Source organism: Dermochelys coriacea, chromosome 4, assembly GCF_009764565.3.
Source record: "Dermochelys coriacea isolate rDerCor1 chromosome 4, rDerCor1.pri.v4, whole genome shotgun sequence".
In the NCBI taxonomy this organism is placed as follows: Eukaryota; Metazoa; Chordata; order Testudines; family Dermochelyidae; genus Dermochelys; species Dermochelys coriacea.
In genome coordinates, this window is record NC_050071.1 from 30751567 (window position 1) to 30767310 (window position 15744).

Genomic DNA, 15744 nt, shown 5'->3' on the forward strand with positions numbered 1-15744 from the left:
CTTTAAGCAGTCTCAGCACCACTACTTGGGCCCCAGTCACTGCTCACTGTATGAGGGTTGAGATAGAGGGAAGAAAGAGTTGTCTTCTCACTGTACCAAACATTAGGACCCCTAACAGCCATCCTTACCTTCTTTAGAGATACATTCTCATAATCAGCTTCCAATTCAAATTTCTCCTCTATTGAACATTTACCAGCACTGGATGTCTGTAAAACTTGTATTGTTGCAACCTAACCTACCAAGCAGGTCCCTGGGATTTCTGAGAGGAAAGTGGAAAACCCCCAAATCCTGCCTAAAATGTTAATTCTTTTGAAAGGTTCCAGCTTGAAAGTAAGAAAAGTTTTCTTTCTAGTCACAGGATATGTGCAGCATGGGGAGTAACCACATAAACCTCCCCATCCTATGCCACCACCATTGTTCAACCCTGCAAAAATCACTTCTAGTGGTAAGAGGGAAATTTGTTTGCTATTCTTATTGCCTTGACCTCTCTACTTCGGCTACCATCCATGGTGCTGTTCCCAGCTGTGGCGATGGATTCAGTCTATGGAAGTGAATTGACTGCTGATTAATTTCAGATTGCCTATCAAATAGCCATTAAATGCTAGAGGTTTTTGCCTACATTCTGGTGAATTTTAGGTTAATGTCTTCACCAATATTTAACTATAAAATCCAGATTAGTCAGCAATATTACTCTAACATAAATAGCCAGTGGTAACACATATAAAACCAGGTTTCAGAGTAGCAGCCGTGTTAGTCTGTATTCGCAAAAAAGAAAAGGAGTATTTGTGGCACCTTAGAGACTAACAAATTTATTTGAGCATAAGATTTCGTGAGCAACAGCTCACTTCATCGGATGCATTCGGTGGAAAATACAGTGGGAAGATTTATATACACACACAGAGAACATGAAACAATGGGTTTTATCATACACACTGTAAGGAAAGTGATCACTTAAGATGAGCTATTACCAGCAGAAAGGAGGGGGGTGAGGAGGAAAACCTTTTGTGGTAATAATTAAGGTGAGCCATTTCCAGCAGTTAACAAGAACGTCTGAGGAACAGTGAGGGGTGGGGTGGGGGAAGAAATAACATGGGGAAATAGCTTTACTTTATGTAATGACGCATTCACTCCCAGTCTCTATTCAAGCCTAAGTTAATTGTATCCAGTTTGCAAATTAATTCCAATTCAGCAGTCTCTCGTTGGAGTATGTTTTTGAAGTTTTTTTGTTGAAGGATAGCCACTTTCAGGTCTGTAATTGTGTGACTGGAGAAATTGAAGTGTTCTCTGACTGGTTTTTGAATGTTATAATTCTTGACATCTGATTTGTGTACATTCATTCTTTTAAGTAGAGACTGTCCAGTTTGACCAACGTACATGGCAGAGGGACATTGCTGGCACATGATGGCATATATCACATTGGTAGATGCGCAGGTGAACGAGCCTCTGATAGTGTGGCTGATGTGATTAGGCCCTATGATGGTGTCCCCTGAATAGATTTGTGGACAGAGTTGGCAACGGGCTTTGTTGCAAGGATAGGTTCCTGGGTTAGTGGTTCTGTTGTGTGGTGTGTGGTTGCTGGTGAGTATGTGCTTCAGGTTGGGGGGCTGTCTGTAAGCAAGGACTGGCCAGTCTCCCAAGATCTATGAGAGTGATTGGTCATCCTTCAGGATAGGTTGTAGATCCCTGATGATGTGTTGGGGAGGTTTTAGTTGGGGGCTGAAGGTGATGGCTAGTGGCATTCTGTTATTTTCTTTATTGGGCCTGTCCTGTAGTAGTTGACTTCTGGGTACTCTTCTGGCTCTGTCAATCTGTTTCTTCACTTCAGCAGGTGGGTATTGTAGTTGTAAGAATACATGATAGAGATCTTGCAGGTGTTTGTATCTGTCTGAGGGGTTGGAGCAAATGCGGTTATATCATAGAGCTTGGCTTTAGACAATGGATCATGTGGTGTGATCTGGATGAAAGCTAGAGGCATGTAGGTAGGAATAACGGTCAGTAGGTTTCCGATATAGGGTGGTGTTTATGTGACCATCGCTTATTAGCACCGTAGTGTCCAGGAAGTGGATCTCTTGTGTGGACTGGTCCAGGCTGAGGTTGATGGTGGGATGGAAATTGTTGAAATCCTGGTGGAATTCCTCAAGGGCTTCTTTTCCATGGGTGCAGATGATGAAGATGTCATCAATGTAGCACAAGTAGAGTAGGGGCATTAGGGGACAAGAGCTGAGGAAGCGTTGTTCTATGTCAGCCATAAAAATGTTGGCATACTGTGGGGCCATGGGGGTACCCATCGCAGTGCCGCTGATTTGAAGGTATACATTGTCCCCAAATGTGAAATAGTTATGGGTGAGGACAAAGTCCTCCTTCCTGCTGGGAATAGCTCATCTTAAGTGATCACTCTCCTTACAGTGTGTATGATAAAACCCATTGTTTCATGTTCTCTGTATATAAATCTCCCCTCTGTATTTTCCACCAAATGCATCCGATGAAGTGAGCTGTAGCTCACGAAAGCTTATGCTCAAATAAATTTGTTAGTCTCTAAGGTGCCACAAGTACTCCTTTTCTTTTTTACATATAAAACCAGGAGTCTTGCTTTGATTTTTGAGGGTGATTTATAAATTGTCTTTACTTGAAAATGAAATTTTCCTCCAATTATGCTATGGAATCCAGAATAACAAGGAATATTCAATAACATAAGTTTTCCAAATCACCATTCCACTCTTTCTCCCCATAGTTAGAGAGGCAGGGCATCTCTTTGAAGTACAATTAAAATAAAAGAGCACAAGTCAAATTCATGAACCTGATAGTTCTATGTCTCTTGCTTCCTAAATCCCAAATTCATTTCCTTTTTACCTTTTTGTGAATTGTTTTGTGACTTGACTACCTTCTTACTGCTTTTCAAAGAAAAATTAAATTCATTTTCTCAGTGCTTTCTCTTTCATAGGGCCTGATTCTGTATTGTGTGATGCACCCTGAACTGCTGTTGACTTCATTGCAAATTGGAGGTGATCAGCATATGATAGGACTGGGTCCATATTACTCCATCCTCTGTCATCCTTGCTGTTCCCTATCTTCCCATTTGCACAACTATTTTGTTCTCTGCTGCCTTGCTTTCTGAATTCATATCTTGCCCCCCCGGGACAGACAAGAAAATTCAAATGGGAGCAAAGTCCACCTACTCTTCTGTGATGCATGGCTAGAAATGGTTCAATATCCTGCAAAATAAATGGCTCAAATGCAACCCTTGAAGACAAGTGCAAAGCTCACCATCTCCGCTATGAACCTGAATCTTAAGAATTGAACTCATGTCTGTATGTGTATTTATCCTTTAACCATACTCTCCCTTTTGTTTTTTAATACATTTTAGTTTAGTTAATAAGAATTGGCTGTAGCTTGTATTTTGGGTAAGATCTGAAACATTCATTAACCTGGGAGGTAATGTGTCTGATCCTTTGGGATTGGTAGTACCTTTTCTTTTATATGATGAAATAAGATTTTTCAGAAATCATCATATTTGACTTAAGTACCTGGATGGAGGCCTGAGGCTGTTCACTTTAAGGGAACTGTGTTGTTTGGACTTTTGAGTAACCTGTAACGTAATAAAGAAGCTGTTTTATGCTGTCTTGGTAAATCTAAGTATTGGGATATTCACCAGCTTTTTGAGGTTTGTCTGCCCCATTCTTTGCAGTTCACCCTAATTGAGTGACCACAGCTGGCCCCCACTGGGACTCCGGTCACACCTTCTCTCTCTAGAATAATATGTAATGTTTCCTCCTAGGCATTCCTGTCTCTTTGGTTACTGATCTTGGCCTCCATCACCAGCGTGTCTACCCCACAAACATTAATATATTTATACTACCCAGTATAATGCTTTACAAATTATTAATCACATTACGCTTATAGATAATTAACTCCATATCCTAGCTGGGGGAAAATCTTAAGTGAGTTGGCCATGGTCACAGAGGGAGTTGTTGTCAGAACTGGGATTAGAATGCAGGAGATATTTGTGCCATAATTATTCTACTAGACAACACTGCCTTTCATACACTGAGATACTTCTTTCTTTGTGGTCAGAGACTACTACTCTGCAGAGAAACCAACACACCTACCGACAGATTGCCATCAGCTGGGAGGAGGTGACGGGTGGTCCCAGGACTACTGGTTACAGCTCAAACAGCAATCTACTTCCCATAGGTGCACATGGGTTTCATTGGTTCCAAACATCAGTACTAAAGTCTTTAGGAGAAAATGCAAAAAGTAAAATGATACCCTGTTCATCCTGAAATTACCATGCCAAACCTCTCGACCCTACCAGTTAGTTCATATTTTCAAGCTGTGTCCTGCATTAGTTAGTCATGTGGTTCTCCCCCTGCTTGTGCTAGTCTGCCAGCTTCCCACTAGTATCTTTTAGGAAAGTGCCCTATGTGTACCTCACCTTTGCCTGTGTGAATGCTCAAAATCCTATGCTGACTTAACCTCCATGGAGGTCAGATGATGGGTTGTTTTTTTTTTCCTCTTCAAGAGCATCCTACAAATTTTGTCCTCAAATGGTTCCTATGAATACTTCCAGATAAGTAAGCATCGATTTACTTATGTTAGCATGGGAGTGACAATGAAGGGAAAATCACAAAATGATATAGCAGAATGAGACTTAGCTAGATTAACACTGTGGAAAGCATAGTGAGCTAGGTCAGAGCTCTTAATTACAGCTTATTAGCTAAACGAAGCCTTTCACCCATGTAACTTTCTCTTTTAACAGCACGATGCATTTTATGATTCAAGGTCTCATCCTCTCTGTGGGATACTGAAAGACATGACCCAGGTATGTCTCATTGCCTGCACAGTTGGAGATTCTAATAGCTGTTCTCTGAGACTGCTGAGCCAAAGATGTTCATTATGACAATATAGATTACCTCCAGATTTTAGTACAACCTGCAACTACATAGCATTTCCAAATTAAACTATTCTTAAATTCACTAATCCTTTGTAGCTTCCTCTGAAAACTTCAATGGTCCATTTCCTATATGGTGTGTCCATTTCAAAGAAGTCTTTGAATTGTGTAGGCATCTTTGAAATTGAATTCCCAAATCTTGCACTCAAACCAATTAAGGAATCCATGACAGTTACCTTTGACATCTTGGAAATTTTCAAAGGTCCTCCAACTCTCCCCCTCCTTTGGTACATCTGAATGAACATCCTCCCCTAATTCACCTATCCCCACCATATTCGAGATGCTCTTAGATATAATAAACTCATTAAAGTTCAGAACACAAATACAGCTTGAATGGTCAGTCAAGATTCTGGCCAGTACAGGCAGAAGTTTTTATTTTGCTTGAAATGATAACTGAGGTTAGCCTTGATATTTATAAGGTCCCAACAATCAGGATGTTGGGTGGGGGTAGGGAAGTAGTTTTAGTCTTTGTTAGCCCCCCAGAATGAGCTCTGGCACTGAGACAATGTGGGGAGCTTACACAGAGGGTGTGCTTACTGTATGTAACACAGCCATGCTCTGCAGGTATTCCTGTTGTCCAGTGTGCTGTGTTTGAGGAGGACCAGGCTGTGGCTGATGGACTGACAACTGTGAGACTCCATTGGTCACATTCATCTCTTTGTGGGGTGCAGAGCAAATGTGGATATGCAGCATGACTCTGCTCCGTAGCCTTGGTGGGAGGATTTCCTTCTCGTGCTTTACAAACCCAGCAGGAAATACCTTGTACACAGCTTGAATACTTAGGCTTCAGGATTTGGTCCAAAATTATTAACTCCAAAACTTGCTCAAGAACCTTTTCATTCTGTACAATGATGGCTATAATGATAACATATCCCATGATTTTTCCTGTTTTGATAATGGTGGGGTCCATAAATGTCTATTACTCAAATGCTGCAGAATCTATTCCTAATCCAAGAATAAAGGACTACAGAGACTGGACAGGAATCCATTCCATTAATGAACTTTGCCTGCTGCTGTATCATCTCTGATTTGTTTGGTCCCCCCATGGACTGCATGTTGAGTTGTATGCTGTGGATTGCACAGTCACCTAGCACGGCCTCTCTACAGAGTAGAACTGTAGCTGTCCTGCTGTTTTGGGAACTCTGTGGCCCCCTAGGAATTCACTTCAAACAAGCTGTGTTTTCTTTGCCTCTACACCCAGGACCCCATTTCCCTGGACTGCTGCAGAGCAAGGCAACGCAACTTCTTTATTGTTTCACCCTCTAATACGCCTGAAGAATCTAAGATGCTCAACTCACTGGGTGTGAGTTGGAGTCCTGACCACAGGTCTGTATGTGGAGACTGTTGGTTGTTGCTCTCTTTGATTTGCTAGTGCTGGTTTTGTTCTGTTTGGACTCAAGTTTTCATAATATTGGCCCTGGGGAAAAGGGACAGCAAATGACTGGTGGCTGCCGGACTTATTTTGTGGACTGGGAAATCCGTGTACCAGCCCCCCAGTCACATTAAACTCTTCTGAAAATGTTTTACCTAGTGTTCCTGCAAGGAAGACTTAAGAGTATAACTGAAAGAGTAGAGGAAAAAATATATATTTGAATTAAATTTGATCTTTTGACAGCACCTTCATATAATTTGTTTAATTGCTTCCCTGAATAGTCAGTTTTTGCCTTTTATTTGTGTGGGACTCTTCCATATATCAAAAGGACAAATTCATTGTAGAAAATCACAATTGTAAAACCACAAATTGTCAGGTATATGCAGGGGCAGGAATAGTACCTAAAACTACTTCTAACTCTCATTTCTAAGTGGTTAAAATTCAAATTTATTTCCTTTTTTTGGAAATAAACCATAATTAAAATAAACTTCTAAAAACTTTCTGATACATAAAAATATATATTAATTTTAGGGTACATATTTCAGAATGTATTTCATCCACAGTAACTTACACTGTGAATTTTTAAAGTTACAAATAAAAATGACATCTTGTAATGAGTTGGAGTATTTATAATATGAAATAAAACACACATTTTAACTGATGACAAAAATTGTCATGAAAATTTTTGCAGCTTCATTACAACTTAGCACCTTTCAAAAACTTCCTGCAGCATCTTGCATCGCTTTCTCAGCATATCTCATTCCCAGGTATTATAATGTCATCTGAACGTTTCTCCTAGTCTTTTCAGTATTTCTGGCTACTTTTTGCATTAGTTTAATTAAAATGAGTCCAAATCACCTTTGCTCTTTGTATCTGAGTGCTTTGAAGAAAGATCAGAGTCAAATCAAGGCTTGTTTGTGAGGTTTTTTCATATTTAATGCACAAAAGTTTCAAAGCTACACTTGTTTTCAGAAGGCCTTTCTTCCCCAAGAACACTACTTCTGTATTGAAGTTGTGATCCTGTATGAGCCATATAAGGGGTGATATGGAGATCAAGCAGAAACTATGTACTCACTGGTTATCTCCACTAATGTGATCAGAGGAGAACAGATTGCCTCCTGGCCCAGCTATTTTAAAGAATTGGGGATCAGTGGCTCTGTGGCATACAAATGTTGGCTGGTTGAAGATTTGACAAATTGCTCCTGCTCAGAATGGTATAAAACATGCATGTTGCAGAACAATGAGGGAATTAGAATACTGTAATCATATGTAAGAAATGTTAAGAACTTCTTCTGTGGATATCCTAGCCATATGGTACTTCAGTGAAAATGCAGAATAACTCCACTGACTTAAAAAAAAACAGGAGTACTTGTGGTACCTTAGAGACTAACAAATTTATTTGAGCATAAGCTTTCGTGGGCTACAGCCCACTTCATCAGATGCATGCAGTGGAAAATACAGTGGGACGATTTTATATACACAGAGAACATGAAACAATGGGTGTTACCATACACACTATAATGAGAGTGATCAGTTAAGGTGAGCTATTACCAGCAGGAGAGAAAAAAAACCTTTTGTAGTAATAATCAAGATGGGCCATTTCCAGAAGTTGACAAGAACATGTGAGGAACAGTAGGGGGGAAAAATAAACATGGGAAATAGTTTTACTTTGTGTAATGACACATCGACTCCCAGTCTTTTTTCAAGCCTAATTTAATGGTGTCCAGTTTGCAAATTAATTCCAATTCAGCAGTCTCTTGTTAGAGTCTGTTTTTGAAGTTTTTTTTGTTGTAATATTGCTCCTTTTGGTTCTGTAATCTAGTGACCAGAGAGATTAAAGTGTTCTCCGACTTGTTTTTGAATGTTATAATTCTTGATGTACAATTTGTGTCCATTTATTCTTTTATGTAGAGACTGTCTACTGACTTTAGGCCATCATAAATTTGAATGAGAAGTATGGCAAAAGCAAATGACTTGATTCTTTCATCATTAGTGAAAAATAATTCTGGTTCCTGTTCCCCCATCCTATTCATTATTGGCAGATCAGAAACAAATAATATAGTGACTTGTTGCTCCCCATGGAGGGATTTCTTGCCGTCAGTTTTTTCTGAATAATTCAGTTGTTTGAAATAAGCTCTGTAAATGCAGAATGACTTTAAACAGAGAACCAAAAGCACTGTTTAGAGCCAGCCAGTCGTCACCACTGAGAATTTAGCAAAGTACATCACTGAGATGATTCAGGAATGACCTTTTAGAGCTGCTTCTAGTCTCTTCCTCTGCCCATAACACCAATCAGCGCATCGCACACTATGGGGTGGTGAAGGGCTCTGAGGAGGAAAAAAAGCTGTCAGCAAGGTAGCTACTAAAGATAAAAGGAAAAAATAATTAGTCCATCTTCCAAGTCCAGCATATCCTACTATACTCTGGAGCAGGGGCAGGCAAACTTTTTGGCCTGAGGGCCACATCAGGTTTCCAAAATTGGATGGAGGGCTGGTTAGGGGAGGCTGTATCTCCCCAAACAGCCAAGCATGACCCGGCCCCCGCCTCCTATCCGACCCCCCATTTCTCACCCCCCGACGGCTCCCCCGGGACTCCTGCCCCATTCAACCTCCCTATCCTCTGACGGCCCCCCGGGTCTCCTGCCCCATCCACCACCCCCTGCTCCCTGTTACCTGACCACCCCCAGACCTCCCACCTCTGACTGCCCCCTGCTGCCCCATCCAACCCCCCGCCTCATTCCTGACTGCCCCCCCCGGGACCCCTGCCCCATCCAACCCCCCCTGTCCCAACCCCTATCCATACCCCCACGACTATCCCAAACCGCCGTTTCCTCTATCCAACCCCTGCCCCCTTACCGCGCTGCCTGGAGCACCAGTGGCTCGTGGTGCTACAGCCGCGCCACCCAGAGCACCGGGTCAGGCCGGGGATCTGCAACTGCGCTGCCCAGCCACCCTGAGCATTGCGCCGGCGGCGCGGCATGCTGAGGCTGCAGGGGAGGGGGAACAGCAAGAGAGGGGCTGGGGACTAGCCAGGCCAATGGGGGCTGCAGGAAGGGCAGCCAGCACGTCCCTTGGCCCGCGCCGCTTCCCGCAGCCCCCATTGGCCTGGAGCAGCAAAGTTTGGCCAGTGAGAGCCGTGATCCGCCGAACCTGCGGACACGGCAGGTAAACAAACCAGTCCAGCCCACTAGGGCTTTCCCTGAACAAGCGGCGGACCGGCTTTGAGAACCACTGGCTTAGATGATAGAGCACAGGAATGAGATTTAGGAGATCTGGACTCCATTCCCAGCTGCGCCAGTGGCTTGTTGGTGACCTTGGGTAAGTCCCTTTGCCTCTGTACTTCAGTTTCCCCATTTTAAAAATGAGGATAATGATGCTGATATCCTTTGCAAAGTGCATTGAAATCTACTGCTGGAAATTGATATATAAGAGGTAGGTATTTTAACTCTCTTTCTTTTAACAGGAATGAGCAAATGCAATATAAACTCAGTTCCATAACTATAAATCTCTTTCTATGGTGCTAAATCATCCAGTAATCTCATCCTAAAACAGACACCATTTTTTTGCGTAATTTGAGGAGTCAGAATTTTTGTTTACATGAAATGTCATGGTCCAAAGATATACAACATTTTTATAAGATAAGCTTGTAAAATTCAGTTGATTCCTTCACCCAAGTCCCCTAAGCAGATGAAGCAGTTTTTGACCTCTGTCTCCTCCCCCAGGGCATTCCATTAGTCTGTTTATGATTGGTATATTACTCAGACACCAAGACAATAGGCACGCTATAAGAAGATAGAACTGAGTGCTTCTGGTGCTTTTGTACCTAATGGTTTGATTTTTTTTTTGTAAGAAACCAGGGCAATGTTACATGAAGACACCACAGATCTTCCATGGGAATTAAACCCACAGATCTTCAGCTCTGAAAGGCATGCACCAGCCCGAATAGAAACCATTGTTGCATTTCCAAAGCACAGTACAGGTATTTAAATATAGGGGACTTTCGTTTAATAAGGTACTTTGTTACAAAATTTGTATTGGCGAAAATAATTATTTTAATTTGGATTCAATCTGAGGAAAGGTTCTCTTTCATGTGCTTTCTCTGCACCACATTCTCCTGTGTGTTTCCCATGCTGCTAAAATGTAATGCCAGGGGTCTATGGAAATTTCTCTAAGACAAATGTATATATGACTTGTGACTGGAATAAGAAATGAGCCTGGATGATGCCGAGAATGTTAAAATCCTGTACCAATATCTACAAGCTGGTGACGAATAATAAATCAGATGTTTTCATTGTCAGTTTAACAAGTTAAGTAAAATGAGCCCATAGCATGCAATTGTCAATGTTCTTGATAAAATAGCCTAGCCAACAGAGCCCCATTTTCCAGAAGGGGTTTTATTATCTCTTTAAATGGCTTTGTATATTACATTAAGGTCCAGGCTGTTCCTGGCCCTTGCACAGAGTGAGAGGGCAAAGGAGCCTTCCCCACATTGCATACCCAGATACAGCCCCAGCCTCAGCACTTAGAGGCGTATTTATTGCCTTCTCCATCTGTCCATATCACTATAAGGAGTCGTCTCCCCAAACCACTGACCTGCTGCTTTCACACTTTCCCTGAGCATCATGGGGCACCCTGAGGAACAGTCTCTCCTTGTACATGCTGAGAGGCCTGTGTCCAGTAGCAATCTGTCCCCAGTTCGCACGCCTGAGCTCCTGGTGATCATACCATCCTAGGTCCATGATGAATTTCACTTATCCTTCTCTACTTAAGGTATCTCCATTTTACTGGGAATGACTATAAGCCAGCTTCTTTTCATGCAGGAACTCTTACAGATTTTGGGTTACCTTCCTGATGCCACTGTTGGATCCTGATCAGAGGCAAATGGAGATCTGTAATTTCTCTTTGGGGGGTGGGGGGTGTGTGTGCATGTTCAAGTCTGAAGTCCCTTATGATTTTCCCCAGTGGTCTGTCTTGGACACCACTGCAGGCAACAAAGAGTAGGTAGAAACAATTCTCTTAATTGAACAGCAGCAACTTGAAACCTTAGGTTTTTGAGCCTGTAGCAGCAGCAGAGAGCTGAGCTAGAGCAGAGGTGGGCAAACCACAGCCCATGGGCCACATCTGGCCTGCGGAACCCTCCTGCTTGGACCCTGAGCTCCTGGCTCGGGAGGCTAGTCCCTGGCCCCTCCCCTGCTATTGCCCCTCACCTGCAGCCTCAGCGCACTGCGCCGCCGGCACAATGCTCTGGGCTGCTGGGTAGCGCAGTTGCAGATCCCCGGACTGACCCGGTGCTCTGGGCGGTTCATCTGTAGCGCCACCAGCCACCGGTGCTCCAGGCAGCGCGGTAAGGGGGCGGGGGTGGGTTGGATAGAGGGCAGGGGAGTTCGGGGTAGTGGTCAGGGGTCAGGAGTGTGGATAGGGGTCAGGGCGGTCAGAGGGCGGGGAACGGGGGTTGGATGGGGCAGGGGTTTTGGGGGGGCAGTCAGGAATGAGTGGGGGGTTGGATGGGGTGACGGGGCAGACAGAGGTGCGGGTCTGGGGGTAGTCAGGGGACAGAGAGCAGGGGTGGTGGATGGGGCAGGAGTCCTGGGGGGCCATCAGGGGACAGTGGGGTTGGATGGGGCAGGAGTCCTCAGGGAGCTGTCAGAGGGCAAAGAAGCAGGGGGGTCGGATAGGAGGCGGGGGCTGGGCCATGCCTGGCTGTTTGGGGAGACACAGCCTCCCCTAACCAGTCCTCCATACTATTTTGGAAACCCGATGTGGCCCTCAGGCCAACAAGTTTGCCCGCCCCTGAGCTAGAGCCTGAAATTTAGGGGAAGAATTGTGGTCTTGGTTTTGTCCCTGCTCCACTTCTAATCTTGACACAATGCAGTTTATTTCTAAACCCAGGACAGACCCTTGTATTGTTATATTTGCTTTTTAAAATACTGTGTGTATTTAATGAGTTGACTTGTGTGAAAGTTAATGTGATAATTAGCAAGTGGCAGCTTTGGACCAGGCATGAGTGGGAGTTTCTCTCATCTGGTATGGTTCAGGGAGGTGGAGACAAGTCTTTCTAAATGAGAAGTCACTACCTCAGCAAATCAGGTGACAATTCAAGAAGACTGATTTGCTGCGAGTGACGAGGAACATGCACGCTCTCACAACCTGAGGCAAAAAAGTGAGCAGCAGCAGTTCTGTACCTAGATGAAGAATGATACAATGGATAGGGCCCTGGTCTAGTCCAACTTATGAAACCTGGGTTCGGGCCTCTGATCTGCCACTAACTTCTGTGTGACCTTGGGCAAGTGGCTTTGAGCTAGATCCACAAAGGGGATTTAGTCTCAGCATTGTAACATCTAATACTTAAGTCCCCATCTGCCTAGTGCAATCCAGAGCCCTGAGTTAAGTACCCAGGCTCCCTAAATGCTGGATGGGGAGAGTTAGGTGCATGAGAATGGGATTCAGAAAACCCAGCCCGGTGAGCAGGGAGCTACCTGTGCCAGCCAGTAGAAAATGCTGAGGAGAGGGGTGTGGCCTAAGCCCTACTCCTCAAAGGTGCCTAGCTCTGGAAGAAGACTCCAGTCACAGCTGTGAACCCTCTCTTGCAGTTAGGGCTGAGGCACCTTTCTCACAGAAAATGAAGGAGGTGCCCATTTATACCTAATTGCTCAGGGGTTAGAGCACTCACCTGAAGTGTGGGTTCAAGCCCCTGCTCTGAATCAAGGTGACTGGGGATTTAAGCCTAGGTCTCCCACGTCCTAGGCTCTGGGTATTGGGCATAAGGGAGCACCAGCACAGCACAGGAACAAATGACACTTTACACAGGAACAAATGACTCCACAAAGGGAAAGCTAGTGGAGAGTTAGGCCCACAAACACTATTGGCCGCATCTGCAGAAGAATGAAACAGTGCATCACTCTTTTGGCTTTATTGGCTTTCATTCCAATTATATTTTCCTGGTGGGAACAAAACAAGAACTGCATGAGAACTTAACATGCATTTGGGTATCCACAAAGCATTTTCATCCTCAACTGTAAGAAGCAAAGCTGGTCAAACATGGAGAAAATTATGAACACTGTGTCCACCTCTCTCTGCAGAGCATTACAATGAGTGCTGGTGGTAATCACATCCCTTCAGATGCGGGTTCTGCATATCACAAGCTCGGAGGTAAATGCTGTAAATGCTATAATCACTTGGCTATACAGACTCCAGCCATTGGTGGGTTCCTCTTAAAACACTCAAGTGCTTCTAGTAAGTAAAAGAGGAGTCGGTGCTAGGTCTGGCAGAAAGTAACAGGTGAAATACATTGACTTGGACAATTAAGACAAATTATGCATCTTATTTTAACTCTGACCCTGGGAGCAGTCCAATGGAATGGTAATCATGCCCCATAGAGCCTCTCAGGCCTACTGTATGGAGTACCCTTTGTCCATTCCTCTATTGGAGAGCTAGTCTATAGATTGTACTGGCCACAGTTTAGCCTCATTGTTAGTAGTCTTGTTGGAGGCTCCTCTATGCTGCCTAAATTGCATTTTAATTAGTTTCCAAGTGGGATTGCCCCTCTAATCTGCCTCTAAATCCTGGCTGGGAATCACTCCCCAACCCTCAGGCTGTTCAGCTTCTTGAAATCTCATCCTATGGGCCACTGGGCTGTGGTGTAATTAATTTTTGGAGTTCCCAGCAGAGTTCTGAAAGACCCTGTAGTCATCATCATAGCCTCTATAAGACCTTTTTTGAAAAAAATCCTTCCATCCCTCACTAACTAACTGATGGTAACTTCTTCAGAGACAAACTGCTTTGTGAGATATTGAAGGGAGAAATGAAGAAACATATGCTTTTTTTTTTTCTCTTTTTCTTTTGAGCCAGCTAAATCAGTGGCTGTGAATCAGCAAAACTTCACTAAAGTCCATGGAGTTCCATTGATTTACACTAACTGTGTTTTCTGGCCCAATATTCTAAGATGTTAATGTTTCCAGAAAGTAAAGATCTATAAGAGGGATATATATTCATCTGTATCTGCTTTCCTCTTATTTTCCCACAGCAGTACAGATAAGTTTGTTCTCTGCTTCCGTTTTTCTAACTAGTAGCTTTAAACAGAAAGTTTGAATGAATGCTCTAAGTCAATTTGTGTGAACCTGGAACTCTACAGTGGTTGCATCCTGCTCAGACACTCCTTTAAAAGATCAGTGATAAAAATACACATACTATTTTACTAAATTCCTTGAAATTTTGGAGTAGCTTGTTACCATTCTTTACAATGCCTTGGAAGTGTAATATAAAATAAAGTTGTGGCTTTGTTGCAGGAGGAAGATAAGAGTCTTGCACTACGCAGAAAATACAGTCACCTGCTTGTATTAATGGTGGTACAGACTCCTGAGTTCACTTGTTCAGTCTTATTGCAACAGTTCTCCACAATGTCTATGGCATGGCACATTTTTATTTGCTTAGAAAAATACTATTTTACTGTTCAGATCTTGACTGAGAAAAATCATTTTTCAAACTAGTTTCTAAGATTCTTTTTCTCTTCAGGAATCCTCATTTCCCCCTACCTACAGGTACTTACATGACCCTAATATTGTCTACAACCTCACAATCACAAATGGACTTTTTTTCTCATAAAACCGCTATGAGGTTCTACTGCTAATTTAAACAGAGTCTTCACTGTACCTCAGTTTCCTAAGCAACTTACCCACAGTCAAACAAAAAGCCCGTGGCTGATCTGGGAATTATACCCACATCTCCTAAATCCCAGCCTAGTACTCTGTCCACTAGATAATCCTTTCTAGGCATATTTAGAGTGTAGCATTTGGAAAAGCAGATACTTAAAGGGCAGCAGGAGAAGTTGCCTGGTAGTCAGCTAGAGAAAAGGATAGTTTAGTGATTTCAAGATGTTTGTGTTGATAAATGTACCAAAATTAGGCTTCTTTGTGAGAAACCTGTGGCTCTAATAAACCACAGTCTATTTGCTCTGCTAAACAGCTGCTGGTGGCATTTCAGCTGCCAGGCAGAAATCCTGCCTATGCTTCCAACATGGCGGAGGGGAGGGAAAGATTGGAAACATCTTTGGCAATGCTCTCTCCAGCTTAACCTTCAATTTGGGGGTAGCAGGGTATAAAGAACTATGGCTTCTCCTCTTATTATCTGTTTGGAAAGAATGGTTGTGACCCTAAGAACCCCTCAATGCTAACTGGCAAGGACGTTACAAGAATATCCAGATCCTGATTCTGATTCATCAAAGAATATCATGTGAGGTCTTAAATGAAAGCTGGGGTCACACTGGTTATTAATATCATTGTAAAATGTGCATATAGATACTATGTAAGGCATTATGTGACTATGCTGAAAATATGGTCCAAAAGTCTGTATTAAGGCAGAATTGATAAACCAGTTTTCTGTCAGACAAAGGATGTTTATTCACCTGTCTGGCATATAAACTAACCATT

General features: G+C 43.1%; 1 long non-coding RNA gene across 1 annotated transcript in view; it reads left to right on the forward strand.

Annotated features, from left to right (window-relative positions):
• LOC122459888 overlaps positions 1 to 11486 on the forward strand; it is a 96292-nt gene extending 84806 nt beyond the window's left edge. Inside the window, exon 3 of the long non-coding RNA XR_006280846.1 lies at positions 10042 to 11486. This is a non-coding gene — a long non-coding RNA (uncharacterized LOC122459888). The remainder of the gene's footprint in view (positions 1 to 10041) is intronic.
• The last annotated feature ends 4258 nt before the right edge of the window (positions 11487 to 15744 follow it).